Source organism: Elephas maximus, chromosome 7, assembly GCF_024166365.1.
Source record: "Elephas maximus indicus isolate mEleMax1 chromosome 7, mEleMax1 primary haplotype, whole genome shotgun sequence".
Classification (NCBI taxonomy): domain Eukaryota; kingdom Metazoa; phylum Chordata; class Mammalia; order Proboscidea; family Elephantidae; genus Elephas; species Elephas maximus.
The window spans coordinates 48,880,975-48,902,970 of NC_064825.1; the positions used below are offsets into that span (position 1 = coordinate 48,880,975).

The window sequence follows — 21,996 nt, forward strand, 5'->3', positions numbered from 1 at the left end:
AAGGTTTCAAAAATATGGTATGTGCTCCTTTTAAACAAATCAGACAACATGAAAATAAGAATTACTTGAAATCTGATACCCTTTCCTCCAACAAAGGGAGCCTCCAGTAAAATCTCTCTGTGCTTATAGAATATTGTTTTAGACTTCACATAAATTGGACCATCCGAAACATGCTACTCTGTAATCAATTTTTTCCTCAAGGATAAATTGTGGATAACCTTTCATGCCAATAAACAGATATTATCATTTTTAATGGCTACTTAGTACTGCCTTGTAGGTATATATCATAATTTATTTAACCAGCTCCCTGTTGATGGACATTTACCTTCCTCCCCTCTATAATCCACAACCTCATAGAACAATTTTGTGCATTCATCTTTTCCAAATTGTTTCAATTTTTTTTTGTGGTACAATATACTTAACATTTACCATTTTAACCATTTTTTAAATGTACAATTTAGTGGCTCGATGACAATTTTAAGGTAAATTCTTAGATGTAATGGAACTGGGTCAAGAAGTATGCCCTTTTTACTTTTGTATTCAAATTGCCAAACCGTCGTCAGATTTGCAGGGAGATCAGTGAGGAAGCTGCTGCATTTGTTCTGCTGTGAGACAGTGGAAACAGAGATGGCAAGTACAGACTCACAGGTGATTTAGCCCACTTAGACCTGTCCTCGGTGGGTTGGCACGGTCCTTCCCTTTTTCCTCTTTCACTTCTTGCTCTTAACATGGAGGAAGAACTAAGAACTGCATCTCCCAGCATTTCGCAGTGACCACACTCCTCGGGAACTGTAGTTGTACAGGGTCTGAGACTGGTACGGAAAGCGGGCCGGAGGGCGTGAGAACGCTGGGAAATGTAGTCCGGCGAGAGGCTTTTTTGTGTGTGTGTGTGTGTGTTGGGAGGCGTGTGGAGACGCCAGGAGCCTCGCCACTTGGCGATGGGGCTGCGGACACCCTGACTTCCCTCACATGTGGTCTTTGAGTCTACAATAGCCACACGCGGATGGTTGACTTTATTCCATTGTTCCGGACCGGGAAAACACAGTGCCTCCTCACTTCGTGCGCGGGGGTAGGTGCAGGTGAAGCAGGGCATGCCGGGAGTTGTGGTCCTGGCACACTGAGGCGGTGGGACGTGTCGTGGCGCCGCGCCGGCTCCTCCTTCCCCACCCTTCTCAGCGGTCCTCCGCCCCCTCCTCTTTCGCCTGCATCCGAGCGTCCCCTCCCCCAACCCGTCGGTCTCCTCCGCCGCTACTGCAGAGGATTCAGAGCCGAGTTGCTGAAGAGGAGGAGGCTCCCAGTCCCTGCGCGCCATCGGCCACCCCACAGACGGGCGAGGGAGTGAGAGCGTCACCGCTGCAGCCGCCAGAGAAGACAAGGGTATCGCCGCTTCAGCAGCCGCCGTTTTCGCTTGCAGTCTCTCGCCGGTGAGGAAATCCTCCACTCCCCCCCCCACCTGGTCCGCTTGTCCTGAGTCTGGGCTGGTGTGTTACTGGGGATAATGAGAGTGGGGGCTGCGGAGCCCCTGGGTGGGTTTGGGGGAGGGAGCTAAGGTCGCTGTGGAACGGCAGGCTGGAGGGGGAGACTTGCCCAGGCGCGGGCTGGGGGTGGGGTGAGGGTGGGACCCAAGCAGGTTGGGGGGCGACAAGGGAAGGGAGACTTTTAATGGGGAATGACCAGAACTAGGACAGGAGTGTGGAGTGGGGGGTCAAGGTGGAATTTGGGATGGTCTCGGGGGCGAGATGGAAGATAAGACTGGAGTGGGTTGGCTTTTAATGGGGGAGGGGACTGAATGAGGGTGGTGGATTTGGGGTTGGCCTGGAACAGTTGACAGCTTGGGATCTGAGCTGGGGTAGGAGATAGGGGGATGCTTTCAATGGAGAGTGGGATGTACAGGGTTGGGATAGGACCCTGGTGGGGGGGTGTTGATTCCGGAGGGTGGAATTTGGGATGGACCCGGGGCAGGCTGATGGAGATGGTAGGAGCTGGGGATGAGGGGTTTGGCATGGATTGGGACCTAAGCCTTAAGTGGGTGTTTGTTATCTGGGGTATGTGGAATTTATGGAGCCTTTTTTTTTTTCTTATGGAATAGCAGAGGTTGGGATAGAGCAGAGGGGGTGGAATTTGGGGTTTTCCCGGGATGGGCTGATGAGGGTGAAATAGGGGGTGGGACTTCCAATGAGGGGAGTATGATGGTGAGCTCGCGGGGGGGGGGGGCAGGGAGGAGGGGGGGAGTTGGAGTTAGGCCCGAAGTGGGCTGACAAGGATTGAAACTGAGAGGGGGGAGCACAGTAGAATGGAATTTAGGGTGATTTTAGAATCGCTGGCAGAGGCATGATGGCTCCCTAGGTGCAGGGTTGAGGCAGAGGGCACAGAAGAAGCTGCTGGGCTGGACTCACTGAAAGAATAGTGGCAGGTGGTGAACAGGGTTGGGGGATGGTATGTTGAAGAAGACATCCTTTGGTCAAGGTGTCAGAGGGAGTTTTGAAGAAGGAATGTCTGAGACAAGCTGGTAAGACCGGAGAGGTGGCTAATGATAGTGAAGTGGCAGAGGGGAAATTTAAGGAGTGTCCATCAGATTTAGGGGGTGGGAGACCAGGAGTTGTAGGGATGGAGGACGCAGTGAGCAGTGCTGGGATGAGGTGGGTTGGGTGATTCTGGAGGGGGAGGGATTGAGGTGGCCTCCAAGAGACACAAGAGGGTTAGGGGTTGGAACACTTAAATGGATAGCTCTTGTGGCTGTGACTGGAGGAGGGACAGTAATCAGAGGGTTGTTAAGAGGGGACTTGGCAGGGGACAGAAAAGGTATTTTAAAGACTATCTTTCCTAGAGGATGTCTTAAGCTGTTTGATTTTTTTGTTTGTTTTGTTTACATCAGTATCACACTTAGAAGTGAAGTCAACCCAGAGGCCAGTAAAGTTAATAAAGATTTCAGTTAGGGTAGAATTAAGGAAGGGAAGGCATCTTCTTTCTGTTATTTATATATCATAAAAAGAAAGTTGGGAAAATCCACGCCCAAACTGAAGATGGGAGAAGATAAAAATGGAATGTGGTAGATATCTTTCTGTATGATGTCTCCGCCTTTGCCTTTCCCTGGTGCACTTAAAAACTAGTCCTGGAGTTTGGAATTTAAATAGGTTTGATGAGATTGAGATCGTTAAGGGAGTGTTCTTTGCTTGAGAACTGATGAATGAGACTGAAAAATATGAGGCCAGATTTATTTCCTAGGCAGGCAATGTCTGTGCAAGTATGCAGAAAGAGCTTGGGCCTTCCCCCCCCACCCCCCACCCCTTGAAATTGATTGCTTGAAGACTCCATTTATTGGTGTCCTGGTTTGCAAGGCAATTAGGCCCATCATTGTATTGCAGGCTAATAATCTTGAGATGAGTCTTGGCACCACTGCTTTATGTAAACAGAGAGAAGACAGGAAGTATGGAAATGTCATAAATATTCATTGGTGGGATGGTTTGGTACTGATGGAGTTTTTCATTTGATTCTCTTTTGATGTTACTTGATAAGATTAAAAATAACTGGACTGTATTTCTGTAGATTGGATTTTCTCCTAAAGGATTTTAGGTGATTAGAAACCTGTCAGATGTAGATAAATAAGCGTGTCGAGTCATTTTTATCTTACGTTTTAGGGGATGGTGTTGATATGGGCACATTGCATTAACCACAGAAACATTATCTATTCATCAGAAATTTGTTTTAAAGCTTAGCGATATGTTTATTCTCTTGGCAGAATGGTGAAGATGGAAGGTAGAGAGGGGTGTGAATGGAGGAAACATCTTTAGGGAAATAGTTTTTTGGACTTAATTGCATTAACTGTGATATGTTAAGCCTGAAGTGGCTGTTGATTAGAGTTGGGCTGAGAAAAAACGGGGAGAGGTGTAAAGAGGATAAAATTGGCACCAATAGGATCAAAATAATTTTGTCTTTGTTCAAGCTTCAGATTTTAGCTAGCAAACAGATTATTTCCATGGCTTTCACAGTTGATCACACAAAGATATCCAATATTCAGAATCTGTTTTTTTTTTGTTGTAGTTCCTAAATGGGCAGAATGATGGAAGGTTGGACTTACCCTTGGAATTGAAAGTGTTTTGTTATGAGGAAGCTTTCTGTAATACAATGAAAATCAAGTTTGAGCTGTTACCTGTAATTCAGTGAGAGTGTAACCTAAGTAATGCAAGCAATTCCGCTCATAACTTTACTCAGGGGTCCACACACTGCTTTTGTGGGTCTGAAGGCTTGCTTGAGAGGTAGGATATATGTGTTAAAGCCTTAGCTTTTGAAATCTCAAGATGAAAAGTAATAGCTTGGGAGAAATATTTTGGTAGAGTTTTCCTCCTACCCCTCACAGCCGTGGTCACCTGTTCAGTAGAAATGTATATAAAATGTTTCAGTATCTTTACCTCATTTGATCCTCCAGATAGTCTGGTGAGAAGGGGAGAGCAGGTAGAGATATTAGTAGATAGGCACTTTGGTAGAATAAATAACTCATGGGCTTAGGAGTCAGTGAGTCCTGGGTTCACATCCCAGTTCCACCACTTTAATAGGTGAGTGATTAGGTAAAATCATTAAAAAGCTTACATACTTCACAAAGCTATCAAGAGGAACAAATCAGCTTATGCATATGATAGCAGTTTATGTCCTGAGAACATTGATATGTTTCACTATTTAATATTTGTTCACTATTTATTTAATGCCTGCTAAGTGCCGGGGACCCTGGTGGCATAGTGGTTAAGTACTACAGCTGTTAACCTAGTGGTTGGCAGTTCGAATCTGCCAGGCTTTCCTTGGAAACTCTATGGGGCAGTTCTGCTCGGTCCTATAGAGTCACTATGAGTCGGAATCGACTCAATGGCAGTGGTTTTTTTTTTTTTTTTATAAGTGCTGATGCGGGGGTGGTCCCTGGTGGCTCAGTGGTAAAGAGGTTGGCTGGTAATCAAAAGGTCAGCAGTTTGAATTCACCAGCAACTCTTTGGAAACCCTATGGGGCAGTTCTACTCTATCCTATAGGGTCGCTATGAGTTGGAATCAGCTCAACAGCAATAGGTTTGTAAGTGCTAGGGGATGAAAGTGAACAAAAACCAGTTGTCAGGGAGCTTTTGTGTCATGGGTGAGATAGACAATTTAAATATAGTGTGAAAAGTAAGGCAAAAATATGTAGTTAAGAATGTGGGTTCTGAAGTTTGTATACCACTTAGTACTACCTGAATAACCTTGGGCAAAATGGTTTCATCTGGAAAGCAGATGTAATAGAACTAATCTCGTAAAGTTGTTTTGATTGAATTGTGTCCCCCAAGAAATGTGTGTCAACTTGGCTAGTCCATGATTCCCAGTATTATGTGATTGTGTACCATTTTGTCATCTGATGTGATTTTCCTATGTTTTGTAAATCCTACTTCTAAGATGTTAATGAGTTGGGGTTAGCAGTAGTTATGTCAATGAGGCAGGAGTCAATCTACAAGTTTAGGTTGTGGGTTTTTTTTTAAATAATTTTTATTGTGCTTTAAGTGAAAGTTTACAAATCAAGTCAGTCTCTCACACAAAAACCCATATACACCTTGCTACACACTCCCAATTACTCTCCCCCTAATGAGACAGCCTGCTCTCTCCCTCCACTCTCTTTTCATGTCCTTTTCACCAGCTTCTAACCCTCTCCACCCTCTCATCTCCCCTCCAGGCAGGAGATGCCAATGTAGTCTCAAGTGTCCACCTGATCCAAGAAGCTCACTCCTCACCAGCGTCCCTCTCCAACCCATTGTCGAGTCCAATCCATGTCTGAAGAGTTGGCTTCGGGAATGGTTCTTGTCCTGGGCCAACAGAAGGTCTGGGGGCCATGACCACTGTGGTCCTTCCAGTCTCAGTCAGACCATTAAGTCTGATCTTATGAGAATTTGGGGTCTGCATCCCACTGCTCTCCTGCTCCATCAGGGGTTTTCTCTTGTGTTCCCTGTCAGGGCAGTCATCAGTTGTAGTCGGGCACCATCTAGTTCTTCTGGTCTCAGGATGATGTAGTCGCTGGTTCATGTGGCCCTTTCTGTCTCTTGAGCTCGTAATCACCTTGTGTCCTTGGTTTTCTTCATTCTCCTTTGATCCAGGTGGGTTGAGACCAATTGATGCATCTTAGATGGCTGCTTGCTAACGTTTAAGACCCCAGACACCACTCTTCAAAGTGGGATGCAGAATGTTTTCTTAATAGATTTTATTATGCCAGTTGACTTAGATGCCCCCTGAAATTAGGTTGTGTTTTAAGCCAATCTCTCTTGAGATATAAAAGAGAAGCGAGCAGAGAGACATGGGAACCTCATACTACCAAAAAACAAGAGCCAGAAGAATAGTGCGTCCTTTGGACCCAGGGTCCCTGTGCTGAGACGCTCCTCGATCAGGGGAAGATTGATGACAAGGACCTTCTCCCAGAGCCAACGGAGAGAGAAAGCTTTCCCTTGGAGCTGGCACCCTGAATTCAGACTTCTAGCTTCCTAGACTGCAAGAGAATAAATTTCTGTTTGTTAAAGCCATCCACTTGTGGTGTTTCTGTTATAGCAGCACTGGATAACTAAGACAGAGGATTAAACAAAATAATCCATGGAAAGGATTTAATGCAGTGTGTGTTACTTAACTATGGCCCCAGAGTCGATTCTAACTCTTAGCAACCCTATAGGAGAGAGTAGGACTGCTCCATAGGGTTTATGAGGCTGTGAATGTTTATGGAAACAGACTGCCATCTTTTTCCCTCAAAGTGACTGGTGGGTTTGAACTGCTGACCTTTGGGTTATTAGCTGAGCACTTAACCACCCTACAACCAGAGCTCCTGTGTGTTAACATAAAAAAAAAATTGCACACATTAAAAAAGTGTAGGCAGAGTCTAGAATGTGAAGGGCCTTATGTGCCTAACACGTGAGTTTTTAGTATTGTGGTGTTGTGTTACTTGGTGGTGCAAACAGTTTGTGCTTGACTACTAACCCAAAGGTTGGTGGTTTGAACTCACCCAGGAGCACCATGGAAGAATGGCCTGGTGATCTGCTTCTGTAAAGATTACAAACGAGAAAACCCTATGGAATAGGGCTACTCTGTAACACAAGGGGTTGCCATGAGTCAGAATTGATGTGACGGCAATGGTGTTTTTTTTTGTGAGGTATTATTTTGTATTATTATGATCTCACAATTTATTTGCATATTTGTACTGTTTTAGTATAGGAACTTTAAATAATAAAGTACTCAACAGATATTAGCTTTAGTTTCCTCAAGTATAAAATAAGAAAAACTATACTCTGAGAGGTTCAATAACTTCCTTAAGGTTACACAGCCAGTGAGTAGGAGAGTCTGGGTTACAGACCAGAAATTTTGATACTTCAACCCTGTTTGTAGCTTTCTTTTTTCTTCAGGAAGCAGACTGCCACATCTTTTTCCTCAGAAAGGCTAGTGGGTTTGAACCCCCAACCTTTCTGTTAACAGCCAAGTGCTAAACCACTGTGCCACCAGGGATCTATATATTTTTATATTGTGAAATAAGCTGTATGTATAGAAGTGTACATATAACATGAATCTACAATTTAAAGAATAATAATAATTGAAGACCTGTGTACTCACTACCCAGTTTAACAAAAAGATTACTAGTACCTTTGAAGCTCCTTGTGAGGCCCTGTCTGACTGAATTGCTCTTCTTTCTTGTCCCTTAAAGGTAACCACTTTCCTGAATTTTGTATGAATCATTCTCTTGCTTTTTTGTATGGTTTTACTGAACATGCTTATCTCTAAACAATAGATTTTTTTCACTTTTGCAGCTTTATATAGATCAGAGTGTAGGTATTCTTCTTGGACTTGTTTTTTCATGCTATGTTATTATTTTTTAACTGTAAAAGAGTTTATTTCTTCCACCATTAAAATAATATGTGCTCATGGTAGAAATTGGAAAGTACAAATAAGAAAAAAGAAGCGAAATTGCCCTTAACCCACCAGCACTTTCTGTTAACATATTTATGCATATACTGAAAGGAGCCTCGGTGGTGCAATGGTTAAGTGCTCAGTTGCTAACCAAAAGAACAACAGCTGGAAAGCGTTCTGAGGGAGAAAAATGTGGCAGTCTGCTTCCTTAGAGATTTACAGCCTTGGAAAACCCTACAGGGGCAGTTCTCCTCTGTCCTGAAGCATCATTATGAGTCGAAATCGACTCAATGGCAATTTTTATTTATTTATTTATTTTTTCATTAACTTTTATTAAGCTTCAAGTGAACGTTTACAAATCCAATCAGTCTGTCACATATAAGTTTACATACATCTCACTCCCTACTCCCACTTGCTCTCCCCCTCTTGAGTCAGCCCTTTCAGTCTCTCCTTTCGTGACAATTTTGCCGGCTTCTCTCTCTCTCTATCCTCCCATCCCCCCTCCAGACAAGAGTTGCCAACACAATCTCAAGTGTCCACCTGATATAATTAGCTCACTCTTCATCAGCGTCTCTCTCCCACCCACTGACCAGTCCCTTTCATGTCTGATGAGTTGTCTTCGGGGGTGGTTCCTGTCCTATGCCAACAGAAGGTCTGGGGACCATGACCGCCGGGATTCCTCTAGTCTCAGTCAGACCATTAAGTATGGTCTTTTTATGAGAATTTGGGGTCTGCATCCCACTGATCTCCTGCTCCCTCAGGGGTCCTCTGCTGTGCTCCCTGTCAGGGCAGTCATCGATTGTGGCCAGGCACCAACTAGTTCTTCTGGTCTCAGGATGATGTAGGTCTCTGGTTCATGTGGCCCTTTCTGTCTCTTGGGCTCTTAGTTGTCGTGTGACCTTGGTGTTCTTCATTTTCCTTTGCTCCAGGTGGGTTGAGACCAATTGATGCATCTTAGATGGCCGCTTGTTAGAATTTAAGACCCCAGACGCCACATTTCAAAGTGGGATGCAGAATGATTTCATAATAGAATTATTTTGCCAATTGACTTAGAAGTCCCCGCAAACCATGTTCCCCAGACCCCTGCCCTTGCTCCGCTGACCTTTGAAGCATTCATTTTATCCCGGAAACTTCTTTGCTTTTGGTCCATTCCAATTGAGCTGACCTTCCATGTATTGAGTGAGTGTTGTCTTTCCCTTCACCTAAAGCATTTCATATCTACTGATTAATCAATAAAAAAACCCTCTCCTACCCTCCCTCCCTCCCCTCCTCGTAACCACAAAAGTATGTGTTCTTCTCAGGTTTACTGTTACTCAAGATCTTGTAATAGTGGTCTTATACAATATTTGTCCTTTTGCCTCTGACTAATTTTGCTCAGCATAATGCCTTCCAGGTTCCTCCATGTTATGAAATGTTTCACAGATTCGTCACTGTTCTCTATCGATGCGTAGTATTCCATTGTGTGAATATACCACAATTTATTTACCCATTCATCCGTTGATGGACACCTTGGTTGCTTCCAGCTTTTTGCTATTGTAAACAGAGCTGCAATAAACATGGGTGTGCATATATCCGTTTGTATGAAGGCTCTTGTATCTCCAGGGTATATTCCGAGGAGTGGGATTTCTGGGTTGTATGGTAGTTCTATTTCTAACTGTTTAAGATAACGCCAGATAGATTTCCAAAGTGGTTGTACCATTTTACATTCCCACCAGCAGTGTATAAGAGTTCCAATCTCTCCGCAGCCTCTCCAACATTTATTATTTTGTGTTTTTTGGATTAATGCCAGCCTTGCTGGTGTGAGATGGAATCTCATAGTAGTTTTCATTTGCATTTCTCTAATGGCTAATGATCGAGAGCATTTTCTCATGTATCTGTTGGCTGCCTGAATATCTTCTTTAGTGAAATGTGTGTTCATATCCTTTGCCCACTTTTTGATTGGGTTGTTTGTCTTTTTGTGGTTGAGTTTTGACAGAATCATGTAGATTTTAGGGATCAGGCGCTGGTCTGAGATGTCGTAGCTGAAAATTCTTTCCCAGTCTGTAGGTGGTCTTTTTACTCTTTTGGTGAAGTCTTTAGATGAGCATAGGTGTTTGATTTTTAGGAACTCCCAGTTAATCGGGTTTCTCTTCATCATTTTTGGTAATGTTTTATATTCTGTTTATGCCCTGTATTAGGGCTCCTAAGGTTGTCCCTATTGTTTCTTCCATAATCTTTATTGTTTTAGTCTTTATGTTTAGGTCTTTGATCCACTTGGAGTTAGTTTTTGTGCATGGTGCGAGGTATGGGTCCTGTTTCATTTTTTTGCAAATGAATATCCAGTTATGCCAGCACCATTTGTTAAAAAGGCTTTCTTTTCCCCAATTAATTGACACTGGTCCTTTGTCAAATATCAGCTGCTCATACATGGATGGATCTATGTCTGGGTTCTCAATTCTGTTCCATTGGTCTATGTGCCTGTTGTTGTACCAGTACCAGGCTGTTTTGACTACTGTGGCTGTATAATAGGTTCTGAAATCAGGCAAAGTGAGGCCTCCCACTTTCTTCTTCTTTTTCAGTAGTGCTTTGCTTATCCGGGGCTTCTTTCCCTTCCATATGAAATTGGTGATTTGTTTCTCTGTCCCCTTCAAATATGACATTGGAATTTGGATCGGAAGTGCGTTAAATGTATAGATGGCTTTTGGTAGAATAGACATTTTTACTATGTTAAGTCTTCCTATCCATGAGCAAGGTATGTTTTTCCACTTAAGTATGTCCTTTTGAAGTTCTTGTAGTAAAGCTTTGTAGTTTTCTTTGTATAGGTCTTTTACATCCTTGGTAAGATTTATTCCTAAGTATCTTATCTTCTTGGGGGCTACTGTGAATGGTATTGATTTGGTGATTTCCTCTTCGGTGTTCTTTTTGTTGATGTAGAGGAATCCAAGTGATTTTTGTATGTTTATTTTATAACCTGAGACTCTGCCAAACTCTTCTATTAGTTTCAGTAGTTTTCTGGAGGATTCCTTAGGGTTTTCTGTGTATATAATCATGTCATCTGCAAATAGTGCTAACTTTACTTCTTCCTTGCGAATCCGGATACCCTTTATTTCTTTGTCTAGCGTAATTGCCCTGGCAAGGACTTCCAGCACGATGTTGAATAAGAGCGGTGATAAAGGGCATCCTTGTCTGGTTCCCGTTCTCAAGGGAAATGCTTTCAGGTTCTCTCCATTTAGAGTGATATTGGCTGTTGGCTTTGCATAGATGCCCTTTATTATGTTGAGGAATTTTCCTTCAATTCCTATTTTGGTAAGAGTTTTTATCATAAATGGGTGTTGGACTTTGTCAAATGCCTTTTCTGCATCAATTGATAAGATCATGTGGTTTTTGTCTTTTGTTTTATTTATGTGATGGATTACATTAATGGTTTTTCTGATATTAAACCAGCCTTGCATACCTGGTATAAATCCCACTTGATCATGGTGAATTATTTTTTTGATGTGTTGTTGGATTCTATTGGCTAGAATTTTGTTGAGGATTTTTGCATCTATGTTCATGAGGGATATAGGTCTATAATTTTCTTTTTTTGTCATGTGTTTACCTGGTTTTGGTATCAGGGAGATGGTGGCTTCATAGAAGGAGTTGGGTAGTATTCCGTCATTTTCTATGCTTTGGAATACCTTCAGTAGTAGTGGTGTTAACTCTTCTCTGAAAGTTTGGTAGAACTCTGCAGTGAAGCCATCCGGGCCAGGGCTTTTTTTTGTTGGGAGTTTTTTGGTTACCGTTTCAATCTCTTTTTTTGTTATGGGTCTATTTAGTTGTTCTACTTCTGAATGTGTTAGTTTAGGTAGGTAGTGTTTTTCCAGGAATTCATCCATTTCTCCTAGGTTTTCAAATTTGTTAGAGTACAATTTTTCATAATAATCTGAAATGATTCTTTTAATTTCATTTGGTTCTGTTGTGATGTGGTCCTTCTCGTTTCTTATTCGGGTTATTTGTTTCCTTTCCTGTATTTCTTTAGTCAGTCTAGCCAATGGTTTATCAATTTTGTTAATTTTTTCAAAGAACCAGCTTTTGGCTTTGGTAATTCTTTCAATTGTTTTTCTGTTCTCTAATTCATTTAGTTCAGCTCTAATTTTTATTATTTGTTTTCTTCTGGTGCCTGATGGATTCTTTTGTTGCTCACTTTCTATTTGTTCAAGTTGTAGGGACAGTTCTCTGATTTTGGCTCTTTCTTCTTTTTGTATGTGTGCATTTATCGATATAAATTGGCCTCTGAGCACTGCTTTTGCTGTGTCCCAGAGGTTTTCATAGGAAGTATTTTCATTCTCGTTGCTTTCTAAGAATTTCCTTATTCCCTCCTTGATGTCTTCTATAACCCAGTCTTTTTTCAGGAGGGTATTGTTCAGTTTCCAAGTATTTGATTTCTTTTCCCTAATTTTTCTGTTATTGATTTCTAGTTTTATTGCCTTGTGGTCTGAGAAGATGCTTTGTAATATTTTGATGTTTTGGACTCTGCAGAGGTTTGTTTTATGACCTAATATGTGGTCTATTCTAGAGAATGTTCCATGTGCACTAGAAAAAAAAGTATATTTTGCAGCAGTTGGGTGGAGAGTTCTGTATAAGTCAATGAGGTCAAGTTGGTTGATTGTTGTAATTAGATCTTCCGTGTCTCTATTGAGCTTCTTACTGGATGTCCTGTCCTTCTCCGAAAGTGGTGTGTTGAAGTCTCCTACTATAATTGTGGAGGTGTCTATCTCACTTTTCAATTCTGTTAAAATTTGGTTTATGTATCTTGCAGCCCTGTCATTGGGTGCATAAATGTTTAATATGGTTATGTCTTCCTGATCAATTGTCCCTTTTATCATTATATAGTGTCTTTCTTTATCCTTTGTGGTGGATTTAAGTCTAAAGTCTATTTTGTCAGAAATTAATATTGCTACTCCTCTTCTTTTTTGCTTATTGTTTGCTTGATACATTTTTTCCATCCTTTGAGTTTTAGTTTGTGTCTCTAAGTCTAAGGTGTGTCTCTTGTAGGCAGCATATAGATGGATCGTGTTTCTTTATCCAGTCCGTGACTCTCTGTCTCTTTATTGGTGCATTTAGTCCATTTACATTCAGCGTAATTATAGATAAATAAGTTTTTAGTGCTGTCATTTTGATGCCTTTTTATGTGTGTTGTTGACAATTTCATTTTTCCACATACTTTTTTGTGGTGAGGCGTTTTTCTTAGTAAATTGTGAGATCCTCATTTTCATAGTGTTTGACTTTATGTTAGTTGAGTTGTTACGTTTGTCTTGGCTTTTATCTTGAGTTATAGAGTTGTTATACCTTTTTGTGGTTACCTTATTATTTACCCCTATTTTTCTAAGTAAAAACCTAACTTGTATTGTTCTATATCGCCTTGTATCACTCTCCATATGGCAGTTCAATGCCTCCTGTATTTAGTTCCTCTTTTTGATTATTGTGATCTTTTACCTATTGACTTCCATGATTCCCTGTTAATGTGTATTTTTTTTTTATTAATCTTAATTTGTTTGTTTTTGTGATTTCCCTATTTGAGTTGATATCAGGACGTTCTGTTTTGTGACCTTGTGTTGTGCTGGTATCTGATATTATTGGTTTTCTGACCAAACAATATCCTTTAGTATTTCTTGTAGCTTTGGTTTGGTTTTTGCAAATTCTCGAAACTTGTGTTTATTTGTAAATATCTTAATTTCGCCTTCATATTTCAGAGAGAGTTTTGCTGGATATATGATCCTTGGCTGGCAGTTTTTCTCCTTCAGTGTTCTGTATATGTCGTCCCATTCCCTTCTTGCCTGCATGGTTTCTGCTGAGTAGTCTGAACTTATTCTTATTGATTCTCCCTTGAAGGAAACCTTTCTTTTCTCCCTGGCTGCTTTTAAAATTTTCTGTTTATCTTTGGTTTTGGCGAGTTTGATGATAATATGTCTTGGTGTTTTTCTTTTTGGATCAATCTTAAATGGGGTTCGATGAGCATCTTGGACACATATCCTTTCGTCTTTCATGATGTCAGGGAAGTTTTCTGTCAGGAGTTCTTCAACTATTTTCTCCGTGTTTTCTGTCCCCCCTCCCTGTTCTGGGACTCCAATCACCCGCAGGTTATCCTTCTTGATAGAGTCCCACATGATTCTTAGGGTTTCTTCATTTTTTTAAATTCTTTTATCTGATTTTTTTTCAGCTATGTTGGTGTTGATTCCCTGGTCCTCCAGATGTCCCAGTCTGCATTCTAATTGCTCGAGTCTGCTCCTCTGACTTCCTATTGCGTTGTCTAATTCTGTAATTTTATTGTTAATCTTTTGGATTTCTACATGCTCTCTCTCTATGGATTCTTGCAACTTATTAATTTTTCCACTATGTTCTTGAATAATCTTTTTGAGTTCTTCAACCATTTTATCAGTGTGTTCCTTGGCTTTTTCTGCAGTTTGCCTTATTTCGTTTCTGATGTCCTGAAGCATTCTGTAAATTAGTTTTTTATATTCTGTATCTGATAATTCCAGGATTGTATCTTCATTTGGGAAAGATTTTGATTCTTTTGTTTGGGGGGTTGGAGAAGCTGTCATGGTCTGCTTCTTTAAGTGGTTTGATATGGATTGTTGTCTCCGAGCCATCACTGGGAAACTAGTTTTTCCAGAAAATCCGCTGCGTCCAGTCCAAATCCCGGCGGGATGGTTCCCTGGCTGGGACGCTGCTCTCCCCGTTCCAAGACCAGTCACTGCCTCCCGGGGACTTCTCCTACCGGCTGCGTCCCACGCTGCCCGCGGAACCGGCTGGTACCCCTCCTGGGGTTAGTTCAGGGGGGTGGAGCAGCTCTCTGTGCTTGTGCCGTACGTGACTGGTACGCTGGCTTCAGGCTCTGAAAACAATCGCTGCTTCCCCGTATTAGTTTGTTCTCCGTCTCTAAATCTGTGTTTGTTGTTCAGGGTTCGTAGATTGTTATGTATGTGATCGATTCACTTTTTTTTCCGTGTCTTTGTTGTAAGAGGGATGCGAGGTAGCGTCTGCCTAGTCCGCCATCTTGGCTCTGCCCCCTATTGTTTTTTAACGCATATACTGAAGGATTTTTTTTTTATGGGTAGTCCAGAGCGAAAGAGGACGCCAGTTTGCATTTATTAGTGATGAGATTACCCAGATGTGAATCAGTCATCATACTTGAAAGAGTACTGTCTTGGAGTATTTCTTTGTCATTGGCAGGAGTTCTTTATATGCTAGCTAATAATTCTCATATCAGCTCGAGGCTTTATGTCATGTTTTGGCAAGTCACTTAGATATTCTGGTCAGAATTTTTGTGCGTCTTTCTTTTTTGCAGAAAGGCAGCCGGGCACGTTGGACCTCTCCTAATTTGTGCAGGAGGGTCTGTCATCTGACGTACTGAGGAAACCGATACTTACACGTATCAGAAGCTTAGCAACCTATATGCCAAGAATTTTCTAAGGGATTTAAAATCTAAATTCATTAATTATCTGTAAATGGGGGCTCAAATGAGATAATAAATGTGAAAATGCTTTTTAAATTATAAAAGACTGTATAAGTGTTAGTTGGTGTTTTTTTTCCCCCTCCTAGTTTATAAAACTGAAATCAGAACACCCCAGACAGGCAAAAAGCTTGCCATATTTGGTTTATTGCCTTTCTGAAGGGTTCTTCTCCTAGTGGAGGTCAGCTCATAGTTTCTTCCTTGAAACTAGAATATTGTTGGGTTTAGTGGGATGGAGAAGCTACTGGAGGACTTTCTCCTAGTGAATTTATGGAACCTGGCTCCTTTTAACTATGTTGGCTAGCTCAAAATGAAACAATTGAGACTTTATTGAAGTGGAGAATGCAGTATGCACCGTTTATTGTTCATTAGCCTGACAAATACAGCATTTCTCTCTTCATTTTCTACCTGTGACTATTACAGAGACGGGTGGTATAGTAATAAAGATTTTTTGTGCACCAATAATATACCATTGGTGGACTGATGTGAGAATTAAATGAGTAAAGAGAGTCAAAGTACTTGGAACACTGTCTGGCACATGCATTGTTGCTGTTGTTAGCTGCTGTCATGTCAACCCCAGTTTATGATGACCCCATGCACTACAGAAGGAAATGCAGCCTGATTCTTTGCCACCCTCATGACTGGTTGCAGATCAGGCCATTGTGATCCATAGGGTTTTTGGCTAATTTTTGGAAGTAGGTCACCTGACCTTTCTTCCTAGTCTTTTTTAGTTTGGAAGCTCAGATTAAACCTGTTCACCATCCTAGTCAAAAGCAAGCCTCTACTGACAGATGGCTGGTGGTTGTACTTGAGGTGTGTTGGCCGCAAATTGAACCCTGGTTTCTTGCATGAAAGGTGAGAATTCTACCTTGAACCTATTTGGTGCTTCATATGGTAGCTCTTAATATAATTCTTTAATTTTAATTTTACTTGTGAATTGTTTAGAGCTAATTTTTCCTCCAGGCTGTTCTTTTGTTACTATTTTCCTGGGCTACATCTCCCCTCACTCTATGTACATTTAGAATGTAAATTTATTTTAATGTTATCATAAGTAAAGTGTAACAAAGAACACAAATCTATAACTGTAACACATTCTAAGGCCAAGGAGTTAGTAGTCTTGTGCATGACAGATATGTACAAGACATCTGTTCAACAATAACCTGTTGAGTGATTATTAGATAGTAGGCGCTGTGCTGGGAATAAGGGATATAAAAAATTAAAATTCTCTAGATCTTAGCAGCCTACAGACATGTCTCACGTAATTGTAGCGTAGTGGGACAAATTCTACAATGGCGGCATGGACAGCCAGCTTGGGGAGGGTGGAGGTTGGCAGGGCCTGATCTGCCTGGGGAGCAGATCTGTATAGCACAAGGTTCAAAAGTAGAAGACAGTAAGATGGCCAAATTAGGTGTCAGCAAACTTTTTCTGTAAAGGATCAGATAGCAAATATTTGAGACTTTGTGGGCCACCTACAGTCTCTCTTGTATATTCTTTTTCTTATTATACAGGTGTTTCAAAACGTAAAAAACATTCTTAGTTCATAAGCCATACAAAAAGAGACCATGGGTGGGCCGTAGCTTGCCTGTCTCTGGTATGTTATCAGAAATTGAACTGGAAGTTGTAGAATATTGAAGAACACAGAACCTAAAGCAAGTTCCTATTCCTTGCTTTATTTTCTTCATAAAATCTAGTTGCTTGGGCAGTTATGCATATCTTTAGTATTGAAAACAATTGTGTGGAATATTTTTTTTGTCATACTACTGTTTATTTAAAAAACATTTTTTTAAATGGGTTATTTATCTCTATATGAAGATGCTCAAAGAACACCTTGGTTTATAAAGCTCCAATACAACTCCCCCCGCCTCCACTTAGGCAGGTGTCTGGGTCCTTTCAGGATATGCCTGTTTTTATGATGAAATAGGTTATGCTTTTTCTTAGGTACAGACATTCTGAAGGAATCCTGGCTATTCATATTTTTCACAGTAAACTTCAATATCTGCCTGACTTGAGATTATGATCTTGACTTGCCTTCTGATCATGCCCTTCAGGCTTGACAATTCTGTTGATGCTCATATTTCTTTTCTAGCCTCTGTTTTGTAATTTGCATATTCTGATTTTGTAATGTGGCCTCCTACCTCTTTTATTTGAGTTGATAGCAGAACTCCCTATTTGTAAATGTAGCTATATTACTATATTACTATAAATATGATTATACTATTTTATTTGATCTACAGTACAGAGGTCGCATTATCTTCATTTAAAAAATGAAGAAATCAAGACTCAGAGGGCAATTTGTCTCAGGCCTTAGGACTGGTAGGGGGTCAGGATGGAAAGACAAAGAGACCAGATATTTGAGAATCTATGGTAGGCAGTATGCTGGGTACTTTTTACCTCTTATATTAAATTCTCATGTTTGTACTGTATATGATATTGTACCCATTTTACAGAAGGCGAAACTAAGGCAACTGAAGCTGGTAGAGATTAAGTAGTTTACAGTTGGTTACATAGCTAGTAGGAGAAGCTTGTATTAAAAATCTGGCCTGCCTTGATTCAAAGCACTTTTTCTTTTTGCTGTATTGCGTACAAAGTTCCCTGGTTTTAAATTCTTAAGTCAATATTCTTCAACCTATTGGATAGGTAGATTCTTGGCTACACATTAGAGTCACATGAGGAGGTATTAAAACAAAACAAAACAAAAACCACATGCCCGTGTTCCATTCTGTACCAGGGCTAACAGAAATTCTGTGGGTGAGCCTAAGGCAGGTGTTGTGTGTATGGGTATATGTGTATATACCCATTGCCGTCGAGTTGACAAAGTAGAGCTGCCCCATAGGGTTTCCAAGGAGTGGCTGGTGGATTCAAACTTACTGACCTTTTAGTTAGCAGCCAAGCTCTTAACCACTGTGCCACCAGGGCTCCATATGTATATATAGAAAATATAAATTGGAAAAGAAATTGTATTGACATATAACTGTATAAAAAGAGGCACACAAAAAGTGTAGCCAGCATTCAGATCAAAAAAAGGAACATTATCCCCTCCTCCAAAACCCAAACCAAACCCACTGCCGATGAGTCGATTCTGATTCAGTGACCCTAAAGGACAGAGTAGAACTGCCCTGTAGGGTTTCTAAGGCTGTAATCTTTAAGGACGTAGACTGCTACGCCTTTCTTCTGTGGAATGGCTGATGGGTTTGAACTGCTGACCATTTGGTTAGGAGCAGAGCATTTAACCACTGCACCACCAGGGCTCCTTCCCTCCTCCAAGAAAACCTGTATTTGACTCCCAATGCTGTAGATTGGTCTGACCTGTTTTTGAAATTTCATAAGGTATGACTGGCTTTTACACTCAACATTGTGAGATTAATTTATGTTCTTGGCGGAGCAATAGTTTGTTCTTGCTCATTGTCGTGTAGCAATAGTTTTCAAGCATTTTGGTCTCTTCACACACTTATAAATTGAGTACCCCAAAGAGTTTTTGTTTGTGGGTTATCTATGCCAGTATTTCTATGTTAAAAACTAAAACTGAGAAACTTTAAAAGTATTTGTTTAAAAATAATAAAATCTATTACATATTGATGTTTTATGAAAATAACTATATTATCAAGAACAAAAGTGAGAAAAATAATGTTTTACATTTTTGTAAATCTCTTTAATGTCTGATTTAAGTCAGCTGGATTCACATCTGCTTCTGCATCCTGTTGCAAAGTTGGAAAAGGAGGGGTATTTCAACTGTCTTTTTACATAGTTCAGGGTATTTCTCTTTGATACTACACCAAAACTTGACAAGTGGTAGTTTCTTAAGGTGGGTTGCCTTGTGGAATCTGAAACCATACCAGTGAACTTTTCATGCTCTGTTACATTAAAATCCATTGGTCTGTTTTGCACTTTGAATAGATCTTTAACTCATGCTTGATTTTGTAGCATTGTTCGTCGTTTGGAAAATACTGGTTCACTGAGTTATGCAGATCGTCTGAATGTTGACACATTCCAATATACAATGTCAAAAAATCACATTTGTTAATATCACTACCAGTCTTGTCAGAAGTCTTTTTCTAATTTTTGCTTGAAAGCCCAAGTTTTAGCATTGTTAACAAATACTGGCAGTTGTTTTCCTTGAAGTGACAATGTCACAGTATTCATTTTCAAAAAAATGTCTGCCAGACATCGAAGTCTGAATAACCATAGCTTGTCTGCCAGTCGTTCTTTCAAGTAAAAATGGTGTTTCAGGAAAAAAGCAGCTGGTTCAACTTGCAACTCCATTGCGCAAGTGCTTTAGTGCTTTTCCTCCAGACAGTTCTTGTACTTCACTATGCAGCAGAAGTGCTTGATGTGTACTTCGCACTTCATCACAGAGAATAATAGAAAGATGTATAATTAAGGACTGAGATTTAGTAAAATTAGTATTTTTTTATGGCTTACTGAAGAACATTCTTTAGTGAAAGTACAACTTTTTTTTTTTTTTTTGTCATGGCCATGAAGAATACTGTGATGCTGATACAGTTTGATGTCACTGCCTTGATTCAATAGAGGATGGTATATTTTTATTTATTAATATGATTACTTTTTATTAGGAGAATAGGTAGTTTGCTAAACCTTTGCTAAAAATGCTGTTTTGAAAGCCAGCATGGATGCGGTTGTATTTTTCTTGGCTTAGTAGAACCAGAAACTTTAGATGAGCAGTTTCACCACTTTGTGAAGATGTTAGGAAATCCTTGGGCTTGGGGCTTATCCTTCTCCACTTTGTGGTGAAAGAAAGATGTTAAGTGATCCCCAGAGAACTGTGCATGAAGACAAGTGGTTCCATTAGGTCTCTCCACCCTTCTTAGCTTGGGGTATTTGTAGTAGATGAAGAAAAAGATGCAGATGAAGCCATAGCTAGATAATTTTGTTGTGCAGTGACTGGTTTTTCATTGTAATTGGGCAGAGGGATGGAGAAGGAGGTAGGCTAGACAAGTCATAGTGTTGTGCCTTGTTTTGTCCCCGACCAGCACCCCTGTGAAGCTTGGAACCTTACTTCTGGGGGAAGGGAATTAATGTCCATTGTGTGCCTACCTTGTGCTAGACAGTTTACATGTGGTATGTCAACCTTGCAATTAACCTATAGGGTGGTCATAATTATTTCTTTTTACCTGTGAGAAAACTTAGGCTCAGAGATGTTGAATTGCTTAGGGTCGTCAACCAGTAAGTGACAAGGGCAGGATTTATCCCCAGGCTTTTCTGCCTCCAAAGCCCATGAGTGCTTTTTCCCATGTGCCAATGCTTTTCTAGGGACAGTGTCTTTCTGGTTATTTGTGCATCTCTAGGTGCCTGGAACCTAGTAAAGACTTAGTAAATTTTTGTTGGATAATTAAGTGCTGAGTGAGTGAACAGTGCTTTATGCAGAGTAGAGTGTAACATAACCATTCTGACCTACAGTGTGTTGATGCTACAAAGTATGCCTGGTTTTATAAGATATGGTTTGGTGCTGTGGGCAAAGAGTCAACCTTCTTAAGATAATCTCTGTAAAACTATTTAACTAATTTAGATATTTAGAAACTAAGATCTAATGGGATGCATTTTCCTTCACTTGTCAATGATCTCTTTAGAAATATGTGTAAGACATCTATTTAGCCCTGGTTCTTCTCCTTACAAGCTATGAGACCTTTGTTAAGTTACTTCACTTTTCTGTCTTTATTTAAAATTTTATTTTTTGTTGAGAATATACACAGCAAAACATACACCAATTCAGCAGTTTCCACGTGTACAATTCAGTGACATTGATTACATTCTTCAAGTTGTGCAGCCGTTCTTGCTCTCCTTTTCTGAGTTGTTCCTCCCCTTTTAACAAACTCACCATTCCTTAAGGTTCCTATCTAATCTTTTGAGATGTTGTTGCTTTGATCCCATGTAGACAGATCTTAAAAGAGTATACTGCTTAAGACAGACTTTCTTTTTTTTAAATTGTAAGAGATAAAAGTTCACAGAGGAGATTCGTTTCTCAAGACAGACTTTTTTTTTTGTTAGTTAAGCTATTGTTTGGTTTTAAGACTTCAGGGGAAGTTTTTGGTTTAAAGTTTAAAGATTATCTCAGGGCAGTAGTATCAGGGGTTTATTTAGTCTTCATGGCTCCGGAAAGTCTGGAGCCAATGAGAATTTGAAATTCTTTTCTGCATTTTTTTCCCCTTTTTATCAGGATTCTTTTATCAAAGCCTTGATCAGAATGTTCAGTAATGGTAGCTGAGCACCATCCAGTTCTTCTGGTCTCATGGCAAGTGTGTCGGCTGTTCATGAAGGCAATTAGCCACACATTTTATATCCTCCTCCTATTCCCGATTGTCCTTCCTCTGTTGCTCCAGGTGAATAGAGACCAATTGTTGAGCCTTGGGTGGCCTCCTGCAAGCTTTTAAGATCCTAGTCACTGTACAGGGACTAGAGGTAGAACAGAAGCACTAAATGTGTTATTAGGCCAATTAACTGGGATGTCCCATGAAACTATGACCCTAAACCTCCAAACCAAGGCACCAAATCCCATGAAGTGTTTGGTTGTACATAAGCAGCCTCGGCAGCTACTCTTTTTTTTTTTTGGTCATTGTTGTAAATATACAACTTTTTGACAACAGTTATAATAATCAGCTGTGCAACCCCACCCTTAATGAGTA

General features: G+C 40.6%; 1 protein-coding gene across 3 annotated transcripts in view; it reads left to right on the top strand.

Annotated features, from left to right (window-relative positions):
• Window positions 1-1,101: 1,101 nt before the first annotated feature.
• The window catches only part of FAM168A (family with sequence similarity 168 member A), a 229,236-nt gene continuing 208,341 nt past the window's right edge, over window positions 1,102-21,996 (top strand). For 2 of the 3 annotated variants that reach the window (XM_049889920.1, XM_049889921.1), the window contains exon 1: window positions 1,103-1,424. The gene's annotated coding sequence lies outside the window, so the exon portion shown is untranslated. Of the gene's footprint in view, window positions 1,425-21,996 lie in introns of all 3 variants that reach the window. The other variant, XM_049889919.1, reaches the window with a different exon arrangement.